We start from the raw sequence: 9,661 nt of genomic DNA on the forward strand, positions 1-9,661 counted from the left end.
CTCCCTCCGGGTTGAAAACAACAACCGCGCCCCTCTGCCGCCAGCCCGCTCCGTGCGCACTCCGCACCTGAGTATTTCACGTCAGCACTGTGCCTCCTCTGAGTCTGGGTATGATATTCTCTTTCCTCCTAGTTGTAGGACTTCCACTCAGCCAGCATTCCTGTGGTTCTGGGTGATGTCCGTTCTGTCTTTTAGTTTTATTTTTGAAGTGGTTGTTCGAGGCAGCAATCTCCAGCGTTAACCTATGCCGCCATCTTGATTTCTCTCGCAATAAAGTATTTTTAAATTAAGACATAATGCTATTGTATACTTAATAGAGTATTGTAGAGGGCAAAAATAAATTTTATATGCACCAGGAAACCAAAAAGTTCACGTGACTCACTTTATTGTGATATTCCCTTTATTGTAGTGGTCTGAAACTGAACACATAGTATTATATCCTAGGTATGCCTGTATTTTAAGTTCTGGAATATAATGGACCAAATTTAATGACAATGTCACACTTATAATATTTAAATAGTTTTGAAGTAGTAGTCACTCAGTTATTCATTGCAATAAAATTTTAAAAAATGAGATAGAAATTATTATAAGGCACTTTCAGCTATTAGACTAAGAACCCCCATAAAATGACTGCATATGTGTTAAATATAGAACTGTCCTACTAAACCCATTTAGGATGATGCCTCTCTTCTGTCACTGGTAAGGAAAAGGCAGATGATAATTTTAATGACCAAGCAGACATAAACAAAAGGAAAACTCATATGTGTCAAAACTCATATGTGTTTTAAATTTAAATTTAAAACTTTAGGAGAATGCTGATTACCTCCAAAACACTGCTTTATAAAATAGGTGAAGAAAACTCAGTCTCTTAAACAGCATCATCTTTACTGCACATTGACTTGCAGAATTTAAATAATCAGAAACTCTGGGACTAAAGACACAAAATAGAGACTGCTATGGATCTATATTGTGCGAAGAATGCAGTTTGAGTGAGTGGAAAGGGAAATAGAGGTAAGAGAGTCAGACCTGTTCCTCTAAATGACTTCTGTTAAACCACTTCACTTCAACGGACATGAGTTTCCTCATTTTTAAGTTGTGGAAAGCAAGTTTTGCCTCTTACATCACCAGAATGTTGTAAGGGGGCTGTAATGAAATATATACTGATTTCCTTTGGGGGAGAAAATTTGTAAAACCTAAATTCATTAGGTTACAAACTCCTTTCCATTAAAGGAGTTGAAACAGGATATAGCCACATCTAAGCCACAGTCCCTAAGAACAGAAATAACCAATGTCGCCACACACGTTGGGTCTACAGCCTATTAGAATCTGTTCATTGTTTTCATAGAGTATTTTTACCACGAAATGGACACAAATTCGTATATAAAATAGGGTAAACATTTATAGTTAAAATCTTCTGTAATTTATAGCTTAATATACATGGAAAGTTTCTATTAACAGATTATAGAATTATTATCTAAAAACTTAGAATTGCATACTTTTTAAAGCTATTTTAAGACCTGAATCAAAACTGCACTGCGTAGTTTATTATGTAAATTGACATACTATAAAAAAGAAATATTCTTTAATAAAGTTAATATTTTTAATATGCTCTAGGTACTTAGCATAGTCTGTAAAATTAAACATAGGCAATATAGCAAATAATTTAAACAATCCATCTTTAAATAAGATGAGAAACATCTTGAATTCTCATGGCCGCAGTGGGAATGCCATCATGATCGTGGCTGGTACTACCCTTCAGGCGCCCATGCTGACAGGAGACATAAGAAGCATGAAGCTTTCCAACCATCTGGGATGACCAACATTAAACTGAGAATAAAAACAGGTCCTGGTTGTAGCAAGTCTTAGAAAAACAATAGAATAGCTGGCCACTGATGAGAGCATGCCCAAAGGCAAGAATGGCATTCCAAAGGCTTACACTATTGTTTCTCTCTGACGTCCTGTATTAATACGAGGGAATTTTGTGTCCTATTTCTATTAGAAAAATATGCATATTTTTATTTATTTTAGAGAGGAAGGGAGAGAGAGAGAGAGAGAGAGAGAGAGAGAAACATCAATGATGAGAGAGAATCATTGACTGGCTGCCTCCTTCCTGCACACCCCTACTGGGGATTGAGCCCACAATCCAGGCATGTGTCCTTGACCAGAATCGAACTCCAATTCTTCAGTCCACAGGCCAATGCTCTATCCACTGAGCCAAATAGGCTAGGGCAGTAAGTACTTTTGAGAATCCATGTATCTACGATTCAACCACTGTTTGTAGAATGTGGTTTTATTTTTCGTGCTTTTGATTTAATTTGTATTTTATTTTTATGTGTTGTTACTTTCAGACCCACAGTACATGAACTTCTAGAAAATAGGAACTATGCCTTATATTTATCTTTGTATCTGGTAGGCCTAGTATTATGCCTAGAACATGTTAAATTCTGAATTAAAATTTAAAGGATAAATGAAAAACATTAATGAATAATCTAGTAAACCCGAGAACTATATAACCATCTGTGCAAAGAGGCTACAGTGTTTGGACAGGTTCAAGCCTGGGACTAATGAGAGGACACGATCCTCTCCTGGCAAAACCACGTGCAAGTCCAAGCACAATTATAGCCCAAGGCTACAGTTGTAAGTTTGACCTTATGGTCTAAACCTGTAGCCCCATGTGGCTGAGTGATATGGGCTGCGGAAGGTGCAGCAAGTAAACAAAGCTTGATCAGGTGCATGTAACTGAGTAGATTCAAAACCTTCAAGAATGTTGTAACCACACCCTTACTTCGCCTCCTGGAATCTGGCTATAAAATAAAGAGACAGCTTACACGCTGTGGCACTGTCTCTCCATCAGAGAGCAGCGTCCCACCCAGACCCAGCTTTATTCTCTTGTCTGTCTTTTCTAAATCCTTCACCGCCCCCTCTCAGGTTCACCCATGGCTGTGCCGGCTCAGTGCAACCATCTCCCTGTATCAGTGATGGTGGACCTATGACACGCGTGTCAGAAATGACACGCGAACTCACTTTTTGGTTGATTTTTCTTTGTTAAATAGCATTTAAATATATAAAATAAATATGAAAAATATAAGTCTTTGTTTTACTATGGTTGCAAATATCAAAAAATTTCTATATGTGACACGGCACCAGAGTTAAGTTTGGGTTTTTCAAAATGCTGACAGGCCGAGCTCAAAAGGTTCGCCAACACTGCCCTATATAGTAATTTTATATACTAATACTGCTACTCACATTAAAAATGAATTCCTTTAATGTAGAAGCATAGGAGATTCTTGTTTGCTTAGTACTTTATTCCAAGTTATCAGTTTTCCTTTAATTATTCTATGTCTGGGATTTACCCAAAATTATATAGCATTTTCCTCCCTTACTCTTTCTTCTATTAAGAAAACAATATGTGGCACAAGAAAGAAGTGGTTATATGATGTGATGAATCAGTGGTCCTCAACCTTCCTAATGCCGTGACCCCTTTAATACAGTTCCTCATGTTGTGGTGACCCCCAACCATAAAATTATTTTCGTTGCTACTTCATAACTGTAATTTTGCTACTGTTATGAATAGTAAGGTAAATATCTGATATGCTATACGTGTTTTCCAATGGTTGCGACCCACAGGTTGAGAACCGCTGTTAGCTAATATTATGGTGGTAATTATTTTGCAACATATAAGTATATAAATCAACACATTTACATCTTAAACTTACATAATATTATATGTTAATTATATCTCAATAAATCTGGAAAAAATATAATTCTTCAGATTCAGAGACAGAAAGCAGAATAGAGGTAACTAGGGTCTGGGGAGTTAATGTTTAATGGTTACAGGTTTAGCTTGAAATGATGAAAAGTTCTGGAGATGGATAGTGGCGATGGTTACACAACAATGTGAATGTACTCAATGTTACTGGACTGTACACTTAAAAATGGCCAAAATGGTACATTTTATGTTCTATATAGTTTACCACAATAATATATATATTTGTGCTATATTTTAAAAATATTTTTAATTGATTTCAGAGAGGATGGGAGAGAGAGAGAAAGATAGAAACATCAATGATGAGAGAGAATCATTGCACGCCCCACACTGGGGATCCAGCCTACAACCCAGTCATGTGCCCTAACCAGGAATTGAAACATGATCTCCTGGTTCATAGGTCAACACTCGACCACTGAGCCATGCCAGTGAGCCCATGTGATATTTTTTAAAAAAGAAAAAGTATGTGGAAAGATTTTATTTTATACATTTGATTATTCTTTGGGATTTTTTAAAACCTCGAGTCATAAACTACCACACAGAAATTAAATTCAAAATAAAATATGAATGTCTAAAAAAAAGGTTAAAAATAGACATGCTGCAAATCTTCTAAATTAATTGTAAATTTAGATTTTACAGGCATTTCTTTCCATATATACACTAGGTGGAGCCATTTGCTTAAAGTAATTGTAGGAAAATTGACTGGGAGAGTGTACATTTAATTTTATAAGAAAGTGTCAAACTGTTTTTCAAAGTAGCTCTACCATTTTGCATTCCCTTCAGAAACATATGAAAGTTTCAGTTGTTCTGTATTCAAATTAGTATTTGGCCATGCTAATTTTAGTTACTCTAGTAGCTGTATAGTAGTATCCTGCAGTTTCAATTTGCATTTCCTTAATGACTAATGATATTGAATTTCATTTTTTTAATCTTCACCTGAAGATATGTTTATTGATTTTAGAGAGAGAGGAGGGGGAAGAGGGAGAGAGAGAAATATTGATGTAAGAGAAAAACATCGATTAGTTGCCTCCTGTACATGCCTGGACCGGAGATTGAAACTGCAACCTAGGTATGTGCCCTCACTGGAAATCAAACCCGCAACCATTTTTGGTGTATGGACGATGCTCCAACCAATTGAGCCTCCTGGCTGGAGCCTCCTGTAAATATGTTGGACATCTTTACATATACTAATTTTATATGCTCACATTTTGTTTATCTTCCTTGCTAAAATGCTTATTCACACTTTTTGCCCAGTATTCATTGGGTTGCTTGTTTTCTTAATGTTGAGTTGTGCAAGTTCTTTATATTACCACCTTTTCATTTATCCAAGATAAATGGAAATATATGTCAACATATAAATGTTCATTGCAGCTTTATTTATATTCACCAAAACTGAAAACAACCTATTAACTGGTGAATAGCTGAATAAACTAGGTACATCCATACAATGGAATAGTACTTAGCAATACAAAGTAATGAACTACTGATAACATGAAACAATGTGAATCTTTTAAGTATTTGAAGTTGAGTCAGAGAATTCAGACACAGAAAGCTACATATTCTATGACTCCATTCATATGATATTCTTGAAAAGGAAAAATTATGAAAACTGAAAGTAGATCAGCAGTTGCCAAGAACTGGGAATGGGGAGAATGAACTAAATGCAAAGCATTATTGGTAAATCTTTTGGAGAGAATCAAGTGTTCCATTACTTACTTTTAGTAGTGGTTATAAGATTATAAACATTTGTCAAGATTCACTGAATATACACTTAAAAATGCTGATTTTACTGTTCAAATACTTTGTTTATTATTGGGTTTTGTTACTTAATATTGAACATTTTAATATCTAGTTAACCTGCCACTGAAGAATATCATCACTGCTGCTAATTACATCTTCAACAGTGCCATAAGGAGTTGACAACCTCCCTTAAAACTGAAGCTGAAATTGTTTCAACCTAGGACAGTGATGGCGAACCTACGACACGCGTGTCAGAGGTGATACGTGAACTCATTTTTTTGGTTGATTTTTCTTTGTTAGATGGCATTTAAATATATAAAATAAATATCAAAAATATAAGTCTTTGTTTTACTATGGTTTCAAATATCAAAAAATTTCTAAATGTGACACGGCACTAGAGTTAAGTTAGGGTTTTTTAAAATGCTGACATGCCGAGCTCAAAAGGTTCACCATCACTGACCTAGGAAGATGCCAGCAGCATTTCCATGAGTAAACATGACCTGTTTACATTCAAGTAGCCTGTCTGGCCAGTGCACAATGGTACGCATTAGCATTTAGGACAATAGCGGCCTATCTATAATAATAAAAGTGTAATATGCTAATTAGACCAGAAAGCCGAATGACCTTCCGGATGTCCTTCCAAACGACCTTCCGGATGAAGCCGGGGCTCTGAGGGCCAAGGTAAGACTCCGTGGCTGCAAGGGCTGAGCCCCTTGCACAAATTCCATGCATCAGGCCTCTAGTCCTATATAATAAAAGCCTAATATGCAAATCGACCAAATGGCAGAATGACCAGTGGAACAACTGGTTGCTATGATGCTCACTGACCACCAGGAGGCCTATGCTCAACGCAGGAGCTGCCCCCTGCCTGCAGGCCCCAGGCCAGGCAAGGCAGGTGCCAGCGGGGTCCTCCTGATCACCCCACAGGCCGCCCCCCCAGATTGGCTCTGATCGCGAGCCAGGCCTAGAGACCCTACCCGTGCACAAACTTCATGCACTGGGCCTCTAGTAGTGACATAAGTGTGGTAATGAAATTCCAAGTTTACCTGTAGTAAAATTTCCTAGTAGTCTACATAAATTGGTAGAATCTAAATTCACAGGGCATTGGCTAAGAGTATATTGCCAATTTCAAGAACCAGGTTCTTCTTGCAGCTCCATAGCTGAACACATTTGCAAATCTGATACAATGTCAACCACAGGGCTGTTTTGAAGTTTAAATGGGAACATAAAGAAGGGTTGATGCAAAAATATGCTGCAATAGCAACATGTTATGTATGCTAAAGGAAATTTCAATCTAAGGTCAAAGAATAGGAACTGACTCCTCAGACCAGAATAGCTATCGTTCTGCAAGGGTTTCCCAGAGACTACATTGCTGAGGTTTAGCTTACTCTTATGCAAGCTAATTCATGGCAGCCACTCACATTTATAGTATGACAAGTGATAATTTTCCTGTATAAAGTGAACAGATTATTAAAGTCCATAGTAGCTTGAAATGTGTGTAGTTGGAAAGGGGTAGGAATGGGAATATATTTTTTTTCAAGACCGCACTTACTTGCATACTTATAAAAGCAAACATGGGAGCATGCTGAAACATCTTGGTTATAGGTAAGCCCCAGTCTTGACTGTCACGGGGGAAAAGAACACTAGAATTTTCAAAACTAAGTATATAAATATGCTTACATCCTAAAATAAATTCATGTAATGTTTTTTGCTAACCCACCAAGAATAAGTTGGCAGTTTGAACAACTTTCTATATAAAACTGAAGTGCACGGATGGCATCACACTAACATTTGTATCGTTTATCTTCTTCAGAAAACAGTTTCTGAATTTTTCCCGCTTTATCCATATTGTAAATTCAAAAAAAAAATCTTTTGAAGCATTTTTAAAAATCTCCCCCCAAATAACTATTTGGTAACTTGAGTTCATGTGCTTTATGTGAGGATGAATAGATCCAATAAGCACTTCTATAATACAAAGTGAACTGAATTTATTGTGAAATTCTCATCGATGGGAAATTATATTGAATATTTATTTTGTCCATTTCATTTTACAATAATCTTAGCACTTATTTATTGTACTATGTATGCCAATGTAAAAATTTTGTTCTGTTTGTTTTTAATTTAATTCTTTATGTTTGAAGTATTACAGATGCTTCTCTGCCTCTGTATCTATTTTTGTTAACCATAAATGAGTGAGATCATGTGGTATTTTTCTTTCACTGACTGGCTTATTTCACTTAGCATAATGCTCTCCAGTTCCATCCATGCTGTTGCAAATGGTAAGAGTTCCTTCTTTTTTATAGCAGCGTAGTGTTCCATTGTGTAGATGTTCCACAGTTTTTTAATCCACTCATTTGCTGATGGGCACTTAGGCTGTTTCCAAATCTTAGGTATTATAAATTGTGCTGCTATGAACATAGGGGTGCATATATCCTTTCTGATTGGTGTTTCTGGTTTCTTGGGATATATTCCTAGAAGTGGTATTACTGGGTCAAATGGCAGTTTCATTTTTAATTTTTTGAGAAAATGCCATCCTGTTTTCCACAGTGGCTGTACCAGTCCGCATTCCCACCAGCAGTGCAAGAGGGTTCCTTTTTCTCCACATCCTCTCCAGCACTTGTCGTTTGTTGATTTGTTGATGATAGCCATTCTGACAGGTGTAAGATGGTACCTCATTGTTGTTTTGATTTGCATCTCTCAGATGATTAGTGACCTTGAGCACTAATCAAGAGACATTTTCATATGTCTCTTGGCTTTCTGAATGTCCTCTTTTGAAAAGTGTCTATTTAGGTCATTTGCCCATTTTTTGATTGGGTTGTTTATCTTCCTTTTGTTAAGTTGTATGAGTTCCCTGTAAATGTTGGAGATTAAGCCCTTATTGGACATAACATTGGCAAATATGTTCTCCCATGCAGTGGGCTTTCTTGTTGTTTTGTTGATGAAATCTTTGGATGTGCAGAAACTTTTTATTTTTATGTAGTCCCATTTTCTCCAAAAATTTATCTGGAATAAAAAAAAGATCTCGAATAGCTGCAGCAATCTTGAGAAAGAAGAACAATATTGGAGGGATCACAATACCAGATATCAAGCTATACTACAAAGCTACTGTTCTCAAAACTGCCTGGTACTGACACAAGAACAGACATATAGACCAGTGGAACAGTACAGAGAACCCAGAAATCGACACAGCCATTATGCTCAATTAATATTTGACAAAGGAGACAAGACCATACAATGGAATCAAGACAGTCTCTTCAATAAATGGTGCTGGGAAAATTGGACAGATACTTGCAAAAAAATGAAACTAGACCATCAACTTACACCATAAGCAAAAATAAACCCAAAATGGATAAAGGACTTAAACATAATTTTAGTATTTTAACCTAATATTTATAAATAAAATAAATCTCGATTTTAAATATATTTTATAGAAATCCCCATGTGTATTTCACTTGGAGTTACCAGGCTTGGGCTTCCTAAAGGAATGACATCCAGTATATCTGAAAAAATCATGCTTTGTTGGCACTTTTTAAAACATATTCAGTGAGAGCTCATATTTAATGTAGGTAGTGAGAAAATTCTGAATTTGTAGCCTATGAAGTAGCCAAGGAGAGAAGTTGACAGAAAAGCTTCAACAATGTAACAGAACATGAAAATATTGTTGAATGAATTTGATGTTGGGAATTGTAGTAGAATTGTAGACTTTAGCTCCATAGAGAAATAAAACTAGATGATAAAGTAGGCTCATAGTTATAAAGTAACAGAATGCTAGCATGTCTATGAGTTCTGGTCAAAATCTAATTAGGGTAATCCGTCTTCCTCTTGGCTCTGTATTTTGAGAAGAATGCCTAGAGCACCAGAGAGATCAGATTCACATGAAAGACTCCAAAGCAGCCATTACAAATAGGTTGGCAAAACTAAAGCAAAGCCTGATTAAAGAGGTAAAGGGAGGTATGATGACAAGGTTCTCTCAAACTGAGAATATTAATAAGGAGAAATAAATGATTAAAAAAAAACCACCAAATGGTATTGTGGAACTGAAAAGTATATGTGAAAAAGCATATGTGAAATCTGGACTCTCAGAGTTTCTGTTGTTTGTTTGTGCTTTTCTCTTTTGCTGGTTTCTTTGCATACCTTGTAAACGTTTTTGGAAAC

Source organism: Myotis davidii, unplaced genomic scaffold, assembly GCF_000327345.1.
Source record: "Myotis davidii unplaced genomic scaffold, ASM32734v1 scaffold473, whole genome shotgun sequence".
Classification (NCBI taxonomy): Eukaryota; Metazoa; Chordata; class Mammalia; order Chiroptera; family Vespertilionidae; genus Myotis; species Myotis davidii.